The following is an 8730-nucleotide window of genomic DNA, read 5'->3' on the forward strand; positions in this document are numbered from 1 at the left end:
TCAACGTCAATTTGAAAAAACTTATGAGAAAATAATGAAAAACTGTAAAATGTAATAATAAAAAGCTTTGAATGTTGTTTCATTTTTTGAAACGCTACCTGACTCCTTAAACATTTTCTCCGTGAAGAACTAGACATTTTCGTAAACGACTGTACCCATAACAAAAAGCGATAAGAACACGTCATGCTCGGACGACGTCACTGTCACACGAATGAAAGTTGTATATGTTAGTATCTGTGGTACATTTATATTTCTTCTGTATTAAAAACTATGGTAACTCTGTTGTCTATTGCCAATGTTCTCTCTCCTCGCCACGTTTTACTGTGTGTTCTTTGCATATTAAAATATTAAGTAATTAAGTAATAATGTTCCTTTGTAATATTAAAGTGAAAATAAAAGATGATTAAAAACAAGATATTTATTTTAACATGGTAGCAGAGCGTGGTTACAAAAATAGAAAAAGATGGCTTCGAAAAATTGTGATATAAATATTCCCATATTCGATGGCACGGATTATAGCAACTGGAAAATACGAATTCTCAAGTTTCTGCAATTCAAAAAATGTAAGGATGTCGTTATGAGAGCGAAAACTGAAGCCGACAAAGTTGAGTGGGACGACAAAGATGTCCAAGCAACGAATTACATATATAGTGCAATAAGCAACAAGCAGTTGGAATATGTAAGTGAACTTGATTCAGCCTACGAAATTATGAAAAAATTCGACCAGATGTATTTAAAGAAATCTACAGCGTTACAAATAGTGTGCAGACATAATCTCGAAAATATCAAATTGAAAAATTATTCTGAAGTGTCTCTATTTTTCGATGCGTTTGAAAAAGCTGTAAACGAGTTAAAACAAGCAGGTGCAGTGGTATCTGAAACAGAAAAGCTGAATTATATGTTAAAGGCACTACCAGCGAGTTACAGCTATATAGGTGATCTGATTGACGTCTTGCCGGAGGGTGAAAAGACAGTAGACTATTTAAAAAGTAAAATAAAGTTGAAACATACAGAAAACGTAAGTGAAGTTACAAATGATACATCAAATACATTTAAGGCAGAAACCAAGCCATCATATAATTGTTTTAGTTGTGGAAAACCTGGTCACCTAAGCCGAGATTGTAGATCTGGCAATGTAAACCGTGGTCGAGGACATAGTTTTTACCATAACCGAGGACGTGGTGTTTCAAATTATAGAGGACGTGGTTTGCCAAATTATCGTGGAAATTCATATAATCATAGAAGACGAGGGTCAGGAAATTATCACCAGAATAATCCGGAAAATCCAGGTAACAGCTTTCACACTACTATTGTACACAATACTTGCACAACGAAGGAGGAGAATACGCCTGAGAATGGTCAAATAACCTGGTTATTGGATAGTGGCTGCACAGACCATATTATTAATAGCGACAAGTACTTCAACACTTATGAGACATTAACTAAACCTATTAAAGTTAAAATTGGGGATGGAACAATATTAGAGGCTACAAAAATTGGCAACATTAAAGTTTATTTTTTAGTCTGTGGACAGAAATCTGAAGTGACTTTGACAAATGTATTTTTTGTAAAAGAAATGAAAGCAAATTTATTGAGTTATTCTAAAATTACTGATAAATATTCAATTACATCAAGAGGAAAGTTGACAAAAATTTACGACAATTATGGGAAGGTTATAGCAATTGCAATTAAGGATGACGACCTCGATGGCGCAATGGTCACCATGCCGGACCGCCGAACCTGAGGTCCCGGGTTCGATTCCCGGCTCGGTCGACATTTGTGTGATGAGCATGCTTGTGGGTCGTGGTCTGGGTGTTATGATATGTATTTATAAATATGTATATATGTAGCTATATGTAGTTTATCAGTTGTGTTAGCACCCATAACACAAGTTAATTAATAACTTACCATGGGGCTAACCGACCGTGTGTGAAAAGGTGTCCCGACATTATATAAGATGAAAAGTTACATGTGTGAAGAAATATCGCAAGTAAATATAACTAAAAAGGATATGACAATTAAAGAAAAACTACATCGTACTTTGGGCCATATAAATTTTAATAATTTGGAGTTAATGTGTAAAAATGAATCATTAGAAGGATTACCTAAAGAGATTGAATATGAATATTTAAAATGTGCCATATGTATTGAAAATAAAATGCATAACCTACCATTTCAAAATAATCGCCGAAGAGCAGAGGGTATATTGGATATAGTACACACAGATTTGAATGGGCCACATCAGACTACGGGATATAATGGAGAAAAATATTTTTTGAGCTTTATTGATGATTATAGCAAATTGGTCAAAGTTTATTGTATTCGGTCAAAGGATGAGGTATATGACTACTTGGTGCAATATGTTAATGAGGTACAGAACTTGACAGGAAAGACAGTAAAGGAACTACGGTGTGATAATGGAAGAGAATATATTAATGCTAGATTGTTTCAGTTCGCGAAGGAGAGAGGAATGATTATAAGGCCTTGTCCAGCATATGTTCATCAGTTGAATGGAACAGCAGAACGGTATAATCGAACACTAATGGATATGGGTCGATGTCTTTTAGCTGAGGCCAAAGTGGAAAGAAGATTTTGGCCAGAAGTAATTAAAACAGCTGCTTACCTTAAGAATAGAACCTTAACAAATACTATAGAGAGAAAAACACCATACGAAATATTTTTTAGAAGGAAGCCATCTGTTCAAAATTTAAAAATGTATGGAAGTAAAGTTTTTGTAAGAATTCCGGAAGAACGGAGAAGATCTAAATGGGATAAGAAAGCAGAAGTTGGAATTTTACTTGGTTATACTGATACTGGATACAGAGTGTTGATTAAAAACAGAGTTATTATTGCCAGAAATTGTGATGTAATAGAGGAAGATGTTAAATTATGTGGTATTGAAAATGAGGAAGAAAATAATAATGAAAGTAATACAAAAGAAATTGAAAAAGAAAATAAAAAGACTGAGGAGAAATCAGATAAGGTAGAAAACTTGGAAAAAGATGAAACAAGTGTAGTAGAAAGGAAAGATAAAGAGCAAAATAGACATTCAGCAAGACAAGTCAAACCTCCAGTTCGCTTTGATGAAGAGTTTGGTTATTATTGCATATACTGTAACTATTGTGATGCTTCGGCACCATCTAATTTTCAGGAAGCAACTTCATGTAATGAGGCAATGCAGTGGAAAGAAGCAATGAATCGAGAGATGGATAGTTTAATGAAAAATAACACATGGACTCTAGTTAACAAACCTCCCAAGAACAAAAAGGTAATTGATGTAAAGTGGGTGTACAAGAAGAAGAGTGAAAATGAGTATAAAGCAAGGTTAGTAGTTAGAGGTTTTCAACAAACAAACTGTATTGATGACACATATTCTCCTGTTGCTAAAATGCCGACACTTAAACTATTATTATGTTATTGTTGTCAGAATTCTTTGATTATACATCAAATGGATGTGGAAACTGCTTTTCTTAATGGTAAAGTTTTATCTGAAGTTTATGTAAAGCAACCAATTGGCTATGAAAATGGTACTGATAAAGTCTATAAATTAAATAAATCATTATATGGTTTAAAAGAAAGCCCCCGTGCATGGTATGAATGTTTTAATGATTTCTTGACTAATTTTGGTTTTTGCAGAAGTAAATATGACTATTGTTTGTATGTTAGAAAAGAGAACAACATTACTGTTTATATTCTTCTATTTGTAGACGATTTATTGATATGTTGTGAAAGTGTAGAAGTTATTACTGACATAAAAACTAAATTATCTGAAAGGTTTAAAATGAAGGATATGGGTAAAGTAAAAAATTATATTGGTATTGAGATTGAGTACATGTATAATCAAAATAATGTCTTAACTTTGAGTCAGAAATCTTATATAGAGTCATTAGCTAAACGTTATAATATTGAAAATTCTAAATTGTTTAAAACTCCTATGGAAATTAATTTAAAATTGACACAATGTGATGTTAATGAAGATGTTAAGTATAGAAATTTGATTGGTGCACTTTTATATATTAGTTCAGGTACTAGGCCTGATATATCCTACAGTGTTAATTATTTAAGTAGATTTCAAAACTGTTATAATGAAACACATTTTAAGTATGCTTTGAGAGTATTAAAATATTTGTATTTGACAAAAGATCTTAAGTTAACATATTGTAATAATAGTAACACTGATATTGTAGATTGTTTTGTGGATGCTGATTGGGCAGGAGATATATTAGATAGAAAGTCTACTACTGGATTTGTCATTAGATTATTTGGAAATATTATATACTGGAAATCAAAGAAACAAAGTAGTGTAACAAAGTCTTCAACATTTGCTGAATATGTAGCCTTATCAGAAGCAGTAACAGAACTAAATTTTCTTGTTTGTTTAATTAATGAAGTCTTTACTAAAGTTTGTAAACCAGTTAACATTTATGAAGATAATTCAGGAGCTGTAGCTATTTCAAAATATGGAAACTTTACAAAGAATTCTAAATATATTGAAGTACATTATCATTTTATACATGAAAATGTTAAGCAAGGAAGAATTAATGTTGTAAAAATAGAGTCTGAAAATAATATTGCTGATATATTTACAAAAGCTTTGGGAAATGTTAAATTCATTAAATTTAGAGAAATGTTAAATTTAAAGTAGTTAAAAGTTTGTAAATTGATTTGGTATAACTATGATTTGGTGTAAGAAACTTTGTGGTAATGTTTAGAAATATAAATGTAAGGAGGCGTGTTAGTATCTGTGGTACATTTATATTTCTTCTGTATTAAAAACTATGGTAACTCTGTTGTCTATTGCCAATGTTCTCTCTCCTCGCCACGTTTTACTGTGTGTTCTTTGCATATTAAAATATTAAGTAATTAAGTAATAATGTTCCTTTGTAATATTAAAGTGAAAATAAAAGATGATTAAAAACAAGATATTTATTTTAACAGTATATTTACAAGCCGACGCACACATAGGGCCGCGCGCAAATCTGAGTTGAACTATCTATACACCTACATACTTGTTGACTCTAGCGGTATCGCCGACGGAATTATTTTTTCCAAAGAGCGGAATTATTTTTTTCAATGTCGGGACACCTTTTCACGCACGGTCGGTTAGCCCCTTGCTAAGTTATTGATTAACTTGTGTTATGGGTGCTAACACAACTGATAAATTACATGTAGCTACATATATGCATATTATAAATACATATTGTAACACCCAGGCCACGGCCACAAGCATGCTCATCATACAAATGTCGACCAAACCGGGAATCGAAGTCCAGTTTGTAAAGTTGTTTCGGAGATTTGCAATGTTTTTACGGACCGTGCGTACATTAGTAGGGACCTAGGCCAACCTGTTATTTTGTCATTACAAACGGGCACATTTACAACATTGCTAGATAGGTTTGTTTCCACATTCTCATAGTTAGGTGATAACAAACACGTTATGAGCTCATAATTGCTTCTATTTGTGCTAAAGTATTGTGTTACGTCGTAGTATTGTTTATACGTAATGTGTTAACAGTGTTTGTTTTCTCTTCAAACGGAAGGCTCTGTTTTGTATAGCAACAGAAAATATTAGCTATGTTATGGCAAACATGCTGTGTTTTGATTATACACCCTAATTGTTGAAGGGTTGAAATACTTTATGAAACATAACAAATATTTTATGAAAGCTTTAACCGAGGAACTATTTAAATTGGAGCTTAGAATATTATTAAAGATAAGCACCGTACACGTATTAACCTCGTTTATAATTATTATTTTCGCCTTATGTATCGAAAGTGGTTCTAAATTTCAACTCATGCGTTTCAACACTGTCAAATAATTTAAATTAAACGAAGTGACTATCTTTTCCAGACGACCTCAATGGCGCAATGGTCACCATGCCGGACTGCCGAACCTGAGGTCCCGGGTTCGATTCCCGGTTCGGTCAACATTTGTGTGATGAGCATGATTGTTGGCCGTGGTCTGGGTTTACAATACGTATATATGTAGCTATATGTAGTTTATCAGTTGTGTTAGCACCCATAACACAAGTTAATTAATAACTTACCATATTATTTTATTATCTTTTCCAGACAAAAAACTTACTAAAAAATAACAATACCTACAACATCAAAAAAACTTTAATAAAAACAACTAACGCTCACAATAACAGAGGACGTCTCAATTCAGCATGGCGCTAATTTACATTCTGCCATCTTCATTCAAAGCAACGCAAAAAGAGATGACGAGACGTTCTGAACGTTCCCTTTGTCGTGCGAACACCGACTGACAGGGCGTTCCGATTTGTATGTAGATAAATGAAAAAGGGTATTAGATCCCTGTTACGCCTGACGTTTGTGTAAAATGTAGATTTTGAGAGAATGCGTTGGTTTAATTAGGTAGGCTGGTTGTTATTTCACGTCATTTTTAAGTAGTAATAAGCTTTTTTGCCTTTGTTATTGAAATCTCAAAAGGCCTTTTTACGCCCATTTTTACAGTTTTTCTAAAAACAACTATTTGTTAAAAATTACACTAAGCAGTTTGGACCCGGGCCTTAGCCTAACTTAGGAATGGATCTTAGGACTTCGTTTTCAGCGGTTGTGTCTTGTGACTATAGACCAACCACGCAGCAAAAAAAGTAATATGCATTATACTTAAACTTGACCAGATAGGGCGCAACTTACCAAACTAATCAGTCACGTTTCTTGTTGATAGGAAAACTTCAATATTGAAAGCAGTTCCTTGACCTGACTCTTCCAACTTTTGGGCAATTTCTTAGAATCATTTCCATTTACATATCTACACCTTAAACCAAACAGTATACCTTTTTACATACACCTTTAGGTCGTTGATATATAACAGCACCGCAGACAACTGACTTTTAGTAAACATCTGTTAGTACCTAATGCCACTTCTATTCTTCATTATTTTTATGCAAATAAATTCCACACTTGATTTTATAGTAAAGATATCAAATTTTAATGCAGTTGGTAGATTATACAAAATAATTTTAAAATTACTTATATAAAATGAGGCATCAAATTTGTTACTATATCAAAGTCATTAGGGCATCCACACGTTTGTTCAAAAGCGTTCACGTGGTAATGAAAACTCTATTGTCTGTCAATCATACGTTTGCGAACTTGTTAAATGAATCTATAGATAACAACGTAACTTAAATAACATATTAAAATATAAAGTATCTTGCATTTTCAAAAAAATACCTACGTAATTTGTTCACATTTTGAACTTGCACAACCATTGTTCAGTGTTCTAGCATATTTTTAAAACAAAGTTATATATATGATATTCTATCATACTACGAATTCACCTTAAATTAAACTTGAACACGAAAAGTCAAACTATAAATGAAGAAACGTTGGCAACAATATGGCTGAATATCAATAACATCTACTGAGTACATTTGTTTCATTGAATATACGAAATAAACTGTAATACTACTGAAATATGTATATTAAACTATAGATATTTTACGAGTATTGTTTGTGCTCAATGTTCTTTAGAACTTTATGAAGAATCAAATTGAGAATTTCTATTCGCGTGAGTCATAATTTTATGTCATAACTTTTCCAACAGTCGGGTAAACATTTGTGTTGAACCATCTCTAAAATGATACCTTTTTGAGTTGGGAAATCATCAAAAGACCCCTCCCTCTGTGGGTATAGCAGAAGGGAGTGTCAGACTTTAACTGACTTAAACCCACCATTGTTCTTTCAGAAACCCTTTGTGCACCAGAGTTGCGGACTCTTTCGACCAATCCCGCAGCCCCGATGGATTTAAAACGATGCCTTGGTAAGATACTTAACCTTACCTATGTATTTATTAAAATAAACGATTCTTAAATTACATAAATAGTCCTTAATAACTAAAAAAGTATATTATGGCCTAAAATTAATACATTGCCTTTTATTAGAAAAACATATCGCACGCTTAATCATAAAGAGAAATAACTCAAAAATAAGTTATTTAAAGATTTAATCATAAAACGTAATAACGTATCGCTAAGAATATGTACGCGCCAACCGCCGCTCGATTTGAATGAATATGAACGAAATAAAGGACTGTCGCTCTCTTTCTGACTAACGCTTTCGAACAGGTTGGTACCGGTAAACTGCTATATTCAGTAGTGTGCCAACCGTGATGCAAGCAAGGTGATCGAAAAATTATTCAAAGGGCGAAACATTACGGCATACTTCTTTATATTATTAACAGGTAAGTCTTATTTCTTATTTTAATTTATCCATAAAGTGAATAACTACGTCTTATTTCACTTTATTATAAAAAGTATCTCACTACTTTGTGATATCATTTTGACTTATTGCAGTTTAGTTTAAATTTTAGTAACGCGTCATCCAAATTTATATTACTTATTTCGTTTTTATATTAGAACTATAAATATAGTTATGGCACAAAATGACTTATTTCGGTTCAGTTTAAAATTATCGTTCAAATTTAATAGTGAAACATGCTTATTTCGCTTTAGTTTTAAATTATCGTTCAAATTTAATAATAAAACATGCTTATTGCTGTTTATGATTAACTAGCGACCCGCTCTGGTTCCGCACGTGGACAAAGTGATTTAGGTTGGTCCTTCAATAACAATAGTAGGTATCAACTGCGCCGATCAAAATAGTTTTCCTCGATTTTGATATTTACCCGTTACTCGATTCATATCTTCCGAGTTGCAGACGCGTCTTTATTTTACTACTGTAAAAATATTTAATATTAAGA

Source organism: Helicoverpa zea, chromosome 16 (genome assembly GCF_022581195.2).
Source record: "Helicoverpa zea isolate HzStark_Cry1AcR chromosome 16, ilHelZeax1.1, whole genome shotgun sequence".
NCBI classification, from domain to species: Eukaryota; Metazoa; Arthropoda; class Insecta; order Lepidoptera; family Noctuidae; genus Helicoverpa; species Helicoverpa zea.